The sequence below is a fragment of the Chiroxiphia lanceolata genome, chromosome 10, assembly GCF_009829145.1.
Source record: "Chiroxiphia lanceolata isolate bChiLan1 chromosome 10, bChiLan1.pri, whole genome shotgun sequence".
NCBI classification, from domain to species: Eukaryota; Metazoa; Chordata; class Aves; order Passeriformes; family Pipridae; genus Chiroxiphia; species Chiroxiphia lanceolata.
In genome coordinates, this window is record NC_045646.1 from 8,957,086 (window position 1) to 8,965,278 (window position 8,193).

Sequence of the window (8,193 nt, forward strand, 5' to 3'; positions counted from 1 at the left end):
ATGTCACCACTGTCTTCTTCAGAGGAACACTTCCAGTGATAGCAGAGCTTCTGCAGTCTGCCAGCATGGCACTCACTCTGTATAGCATAATTAAGCAAATATATTAATAGAATATGAGCCAGGGCCTGGGCAATGTTCTTCTGTGACAGACAAATGCAGAGACAAAGCAGATGCTGACTTCAGAAGTCCTGCAGGATGCTGTTAGCGGGCACAAACTTGCATCCCATTAATGCCACTGCTGTTAGGAAACACCGAGTCATTTGCATTTTAAACGAAGCTCCCAGAGCAGCTCCAGTCCAGGATTAGCTCCAGGAAAACTGCAAGGCTGTGTCTGTACTAGGGGAGCCTTGGGGTGTCCAGGAATACCTTGCTAGTGAAAACAAACGTTACGTTGGCTCAGCTTTTTTGCCAATTGCAAAGACACCCCACAGAGGTGAACAAGAGCATGGGAGATGCTGGCAGGGCTCATCTCTGTCAGGGTCTTTCCCAGGATGGTGGTGTTGGTCCAGGTTGATGTTCCCTCATGGCCAATCAGTGACTTAAATGTAGCCCGTGGGGTGGCCTAGCAGGGAAGGAGCATGCAGCCGCATTTGCAGGGACAACTCCTACACATCTGCATCACTTACAAGCAGAACATGTTGCCCATCTCAACTGAAACAGCTCTGCAAGCCCTGAAACTGCCAGTTTCCCCTCCCTGGCCTTACATGATGGTCTTAACAAACTATGGCATAAATATGCCAGGCGAGGGAAGGCAGCTTTCACAGAGGATTGGGAATGTCATAAAGCAGGGGATGTTTTTTTCATTGAAAAACATCTGAACGGACACTGCTGCAGAAACAAAACATTCAGAGGTGTTGGGAGGAGAGCAGAAGGGCACCACAGACAAAAACCAAAGGGCTAATTGTATAAAGCTGGTGAGGAGGTGCCTTGGTCTGAGCTACCCATGTGCTAATGGCCAGGCTGCTTAGCTGCAGTGGCCATGGTACCTCAGCAGCCCCAGGCAGGGATGGGAGAGCCCAACACAAACAGCCAGGAGGAAGAAGGGTCATTAAACTGTTCCCTGAAGATGCTTAACTAGTGGTGGTGGGAGGAAGTAAATAAGGAGGAAAAGTTGGTCTGAGTGCTAGAGAAGAAGCCAAGCTGTTGGGAAGATGCCTTGTCTGCTGTTTGAAGCCACCTGTTGTCACTAATTTCAGCTGGAGACTTTTCCATAGCACAGTTTCTCCAGCTCTCAAGCATCTCTGCTTTATTCTCTCTCTGCCACTTTCCCATTTAATTCTTTCCCCTTGGAGGTGAAGTCTGGGAGTTCTGGTGTGTGGGACTGTGAGTGGGGTCGAGCGCAGCACTGATGCAGCTGGGAGAGCCGTCTTGTGCCCGGGGATGGGAGCACACATGTGCTGCCCCTTCACATGTGCCTCGGGCTTTGCAGGAAGAGCAGCCAGGTGGCTTTGTGACCTCTCTTGTGTCAGCAAACATCACCCAAACTGACCTGAGCCTGAAGCCTACAGTTCACATTAACAGAAGATTACTAACGAAGCTTTGCTTCTGTCCTGGTTCCACCCGATGCTCGGCAGTGGGCAGGGAGAGAATCACGGTGAGCGGCACTGACAGCACCAGCTCTAAACAACAGTTAGGAGGAGAATTATTTTAATGAATACATTTCCTTTCAATTGTATGCGAATAGCGAGATCCCATTAGAATGGGGAAGCAATTAAAGCTAATAAAAATGAACACGCAGCACTGGGCGCATGTGGAATAACAAACAGCGAACAAAGGATTCAGGAGAGACCTGACTCTAATCCAAATAAATGAGCGGCGATGAAAGGGAAAGCGGCTCGGGTCTCCTGCCGTGAGACACGCTTCCTCCCCGCCGCTCCCTGCCTCCGCTTCACCTCAGCGTGGCAGGGAAAGTCATGCTCGGGATCGGGCATGGAGGCAGCCGGTCCCTGCCGTGCCATGCCACTTGCCCAGAGGTTGGAGGGGTGGCTGTGCTCACTGGGGAACATCCTGCCGGATTTTGAATAGGAGTCAAATGGCCCCAGCTGGGGCAAGAGGGCTCAGAAGCATTTGGTGAGGCTGCAGCAGAGAGAAGGGGCTGGACTGAGACAGTGCTGGGAGCGCATAAACTCGTGCCATTCCCTGTCTTATATTTGAGTATTGGTGGTGATCATCCACCAAAATTAACAGTCTGAACACAACTGGCACGTGACTAAGCCCAAAACCATCAATGCTATGGTGAGGTGGAGCACAGAGGAAATAATTGCCTCTTACAATGGTGTATTTACACAGTAGGCTCACAGGAAAATTGGGTAAACTGATAATTACCCAAGGATATTATTGGCTTTGGCAGAGTTAATAATAATTAGTACTTCTCTTTTTCCAGACTACTTACAGGAGAGACCTTTTATAATCCATAGAATACAAAGGACCCAAACCACCAAGAACTGCTTCCACGTGTGGCTCTGGAAAAAAAAAACACACTGAGTATTTCTGCTGGCAGTCTCCAAGGGTGAAAATCACCCAAAGAAACTGGGGAGCCAGACTGGAAAATAATAATAGTGTTAGTAATAATAACAACAGCCACAACAATAATAATGATAAACAATTTTCTATATTTGAAAAAAACCCTTGTGTAGAGACTGCATTTTCCCCAGTCTATCTAGTGCAGCTGAGCCAGAGATAAACTCAGCCCTGACACTTGACAGACTCGTGGGATGCTGGAAGCTGCCCTGCTGTTCCTCTCCCAGCACTGGCAGCTCCTGGTTTGCTTTCTAGCTGCTGTTCTCAGTGGCAGTGTAGCACTTCCTCTTCCCAGAAAGCAGATATTATCCGTCGCCTCTTGCTGCATCCCCCGTCCCTGCAGTATCTCCCCAGTGACTGTGAAACAGCAGCCAAGGATGCTGCCACCACTCACCTCCTGCACTCAAGCCTGGGGCTGAGCACCTTCCTGCTCTGTGTGGGACACAGCCCTCCCTCCTGCTCCAGCCTGCTGTGCTGCTGCCCCCTGGGAACAGCCTTTTCTGGGTCAATGCCACTTGACAGTTTGGGTTAAATGGGGTGAATTTGTTTTGAGAGATGCTGGAAGAGGAGGGTGTGTATCCCCCCACCAGCCCATGGCCTCCTGGCTTGCTGCTGCCTGGAGGAGAAGAGGGGTGTGGGTTGAGAGGGATCAGCCAGGTGATACATACTCAGAATTGATGTGTGTGATCAACCACGTGAGCCTACCTCCAACACCGAATGCTGGGAGGGATGGTGAAGGAGGACTCCCAATTTCTGCACTCCAGCCTCCATCCCACTCAGGCAACAAGAGAGATCACCTCCCCCCGGTTCCCCCACCTCTCATCTGAGCCCAGATCTCAGCAGTTCTTTAGACATCCCCAAAGCATACCTTTGCCTATCACTCCTGCAGCTCCACCTCTCATTCCTGTTACTGAAATATCGTCCGCCCCACTCCTGCCTCCCCACCTTCCACCCAGCCCTGCTCCTGCTGCAGCTGCAGTGCCATCAAAGAGACCCTCTGTGCCTATCTCGGTGCTGCCCCTGTTGCCCTCTGCCCCTGCCTGTGGCAGCTGCTTCCCTGGCATGTAGGATGTTGGCTGTCTCTCCTGCTGTGGGCAGCCTTCAAACGCTCAGAAATCACCAGTGAAATTCCCCCCCTGCCCCAAGTTGGCTCATAAATCACGGCATTATAAAAATAAAACTGTTTTGTGCGTGCATGCACATTTCAGGTTGCCTTTTAAACCTGAACTTGTTTCTCACACGTTGGCAGAAGAACAGAGGAGAGTTGGAGTCAAAAGGCAAGCTTGAAAAATAAACGCATACTTCTCTCTTGCTGCTTGTGAAGGGCTCCCAGAGGAAAACAGAGAAAAACAGGGCAGGAAGAGGCCCCAGAGGGGTCAGTGTGCCTGTTCCCCAAAGCAAGAGCGAGCTCTTCCCCACAGGCATCAGTCTGGCTTGTGCCTAAACGCTGGGGTGATGGGGGTGCCAACTTGGTGCTCACAGTCCCTCACTTCCACTGCTCTCACGATTTTCCCCTTTCTCCCTTTTCCCCCACTTTTTCCCTGCTTCCTTTGGCCCCATGTTCATCCCTGTGTGTCTGTCCTTTGTCCCTGCAAGGGCTGCATCACTGCTGTGGTGCCACGGGGACATCCCCGCTCGTGCTGAGCCCTGCCCTGGCTGTGCCACGTGCACTCTGCTCTTGCATGAGCCACCCAAGGAAGAGACTGAAAGTTGCGCTGTCTTAAACCACAGTTTAACATAATTAGACATCCTGGCTTGAGGGCAGTAATTACTTTTATAATCCTTAAACATATTTTTTCTTAAAAAATAATTGCCTCCCAATTCAATACCTTTCAAAAATCCTTTTAAACAGTGCTGCCTTCTTCAAACACAACTCAGTCAACAGTAATTACAATAAATTATTCTAAGTTCTAAAAAACATATAGGAATTAATCTGTATCTGCAAACTACTAACCAGTCCTTGTTTATCCTTTCCTCCTGCCAGCCAGGCGCTCCTCAGCTCCCTGGCTGCAGCCCTGCCCTTGCTGAACTCCCATCCCAAGGATCCAGCAAAGCTTCTGCCTGCCCTCACCAGTACCAGGAGATGTGCACAAAGCTCATTTCCATCCAGTTTGGGCTGGAGGCAACAGCAGCCAGCTTAGCTGGAGTCTGTGGCCTTGGCTGCCATGAGCAGGCACCACGGAATTCACCAGCTTTTTAGGCAGAATTTCACTCTGACCTGCGATGCAAAGTGCTGGCTGATGGATTTGATCCTCAGCTGGGATAAATAAGGCATAATTCTGCTCAAGTCAAAGGCGAGAGCATGATTCACAGCAGATGAGAATCTGGCCAACAGTGTCAGCAGCACGACAATAACGTAATGTTTCATTATGCATGTGTTTTTTCAAAATACTTAAAAAATTATCTAGGAATTAGTCACACATCCAGTAATAGTTACCAGTCTTGGGTGTTTAGGCAAAGGTTTTTTGAGACAGGGATGGGATTGCAAAGCTTAGCTATCGCCTCTCCTGCTCTGTGCACTTCTCCTATCACTTCTGCTCTCCTCCTCCTCTGTGTACACAGTCCAGTAACCTCTTCCTGACAATCTCCAGATCCACAAAATTGCTCAGTTGGAATTTTGCAGTAAATAGAAAATTGCTTTGCTCCTTTCTCTCAGGACAGCACAGAAAATGAATCCAAATGAAAAAGCAAGTAGTGTGTATCTGGTAGACATAAACAGCGCAGGGAAGGCAATTCTGCTTTCCAGCCCCACTGCAGAGCAAATGACCTTGGAAATATAAAAGCCTGGGGCCTGAGCATGCTGCAGAGCAGCACGAGACTTTACTCAGGGAGAGGCTGGAAAGCAAAACCTGGAGGAACAGATATGTTGATGTGCAAGTCCCGACCAGCTGAAATGTCTGTGCTTGGGTCTGCAGCTCACAGCAGGAGAAGGACAGAGCTCATCAGTCCTTTCAACCTCACCCAGTGCTCCCGGGATGCTTTGCCAAAACGATCTCACTCACCTCCACCAGCTGCTCACAGTGTGCCATCCTTGGTTTGGAATGCCCTTCCCTTGTCGGGATGGTGGGATGATGCCACGTGGCCAGGGGTGCACAGACCTTCCCACCCCAAATTCGGCCACCTCTACAACACTTGCAAATGATGAAAGACTGGTGAGGAGATCAGGGTAATTCATGGCTGTGGGAGGAAGGATGGGATAAATTTATAATTCTAATTATGCATCAAACCACTGCATCAAAACATGATAAAATAGGAAGCATCTGTTGGGCCTCCAGCTCAGCCGGTGGATCACCCACATCCACCCATGGCACTTGGCAGTAAGAGTTCCATGGGCACCCAGCACTCCTCTGTGGAGAGGCTGGGGGAGAACCAAGGAGAGAGAATGAGAGGTTGGATCTGAGTGTGGTTTATGTCAGAGGGAAAAGCTACTTTTGCTGCCAAGGGTGGTTCTGCTCAGAGCACATGCCCAGCGTGGCTCTGGCTGTATCAGATCCAGCAGCACTGCCAGCACCAGCACTGGCACTCACCAGGTCATTGTGCGCTGTGAGAGGTGTGCTTTTTGATTCCTGCATTTCTTCAGGAAGAAAGAAGGAAATAAATAAATATATATATTGAAAAAAAAAAGTCCATGGAGGCAGCTAGCAGAAAATATGTGTTTAAAAAATATAGGTTCCTGGTAAGAGCAAAAGGGCAGCATGCACAGCTCTGCTTGGCACGGTTCGCTTGGTGCCAAGGAAGCCTCCCTGTCTGCCTGCTCTGGAGCAGATCAGTAGTTTTGCAGGGAGAGCATGGGGGTCCCAGGACAACTTCACCCCCCTGCAGCTCCCCCAGCTCTGCTTTGCCCACCCATTTATCCACTACAGGGGACTGAAACCAATTTGTTATTTCAAGAAAGGCCGTCAAACTGAAATAATCCCCATATTTGCTCTGCTACTGCTGCTTTTTTAGGCCTGGCTGCTCCCAGGCGGAACAGGGCATTGGATACTCAGCTGCAAACCCAAATGGAGGCCTGGCTGCTGGGACAGCTGAGTGAGAGCAGCTTGCCTGGCTTCGAGGAAACGACAGGCTTAGGTTTCACTGGCGGTGGAAGGGGCAAAGCAGTTACCCACGGGGTCTGGACAGCTGAGAAATGCCCCGGTAACCTACGCGCGTATCTCCCGGAGTGGCGTCTCCCTAAATCTCAGAGCTTGTTAACTCACTTGCATTTTTATTTTGTAGCAAGCTATTTAATCTGAGCTTCAGAGGTGCAGCTTGCCCCTGCAGAAAGCAGTGAAACGACGAGGGGGGGAAAGGGAAAAGTAAATCCCACCTGTTTCCTGTTTTTATTTCCCCCACCCCCACCTTTCTGTATTTTTTTAGTGTTCCCTGGTTATTTGGGAGCTCCTGCAACTTGTCCAGAAATACCTCTGCTAGTTCAGTGGCATTTTGGAGCCCAGGAATTTAAGAAGGGCTTAGAAATTCCTAACACAACTTTCAACTGATTAAACATGGGTGAAGGTAGCTCACTGCTTTTTCAACCAGCATTTCTGCTGTCCTTTGTGGTTCCCTTCCCTTCTCTCTTCCCCACTCTCTTGTCCACCTCATGCCCAGGAGTTGTGATACTCAGCTTGTCTTCTCCTACCCTGTGTCCATAGATATTTGGTGCACATGTGTGGTGGTGGTGGTGAGGTCCAAACACTCCCTCAGATAAATCCTATGAGCAGCTCCTGCAGACTTCTATGTCTCTGGTGGGAGTATTGGGGACAAAATTCCACTATGCTGCACTGTAGGGGAGAAATCCATGAATGTAGGACTCGTCTGAAGACATTAGCTGGGAGATACTGGTTTCATCTGATTTTCCCCTGGGTTGCTGAGATGGTGCCTTACTGCCCATCATGGCAGCAGAGCTCATTTTGGGAGAGGAATTTCCTAAGCTCTTCACGTCTCAGTAAGAAGCAGCCAAACTTCCCCGCTAGAAAGATTCCCTGAGAAAACAGTAAGGATGGAAAACCACCCCATGAAAGCACGTATCACCTTCCCTGCACCAGTCAGCTCTACCTCCGCTGCCAGGGTTAGCGACGCAGCCAGAAAAATGTTTGTGCGATGCTGCCCTGCTACCTAGAAACCCGTATACATCTCCGATATGATCTGTACCTCTCCCCTTACAATACACCAATATATTTTAACTACAACCCTAAATGTTGCAAAAGAACCCTTTGAGTAAGTCTCTTTGGTGCAATACAGATACGTCAAGGCTGATTGTTATTGTACATGTCAGGGCTGTTGAAGTGCAGGATAAAGAAGGCCATTGTGCTCCCACGGAGGGGACAGCTCGGATGATTAATGACTGCTCCCTCAATTCTCCGAAGAAGAGATGGAAGTCGGATAAGGCCTCCGCTGGCGGTAGGGGCAGAGCACCAGAAGACATACCCGGAGCAAAAAAAAAGGACGGGCTCCGCATGGAGAGGCAGGATCAATAGGCATCAGCCTGCCAGAGCGCTCGCCGGCAAGGAGCGGAGCAGGGAGGTGCTGCCTAACACTGGGGCTTGTGTTTGCTCCTCTCACCTCCTTTCCTAATCCAGGCTTTTTTCTCGCCGCTTTCTACCTTGGAAAGTGGCTCTTGGGAAGGCAGATGGTTGCCCATTGAGTAAGGCAAATGGCAAAAATCAGGGAAATTGCAAATTGATCTTTGCG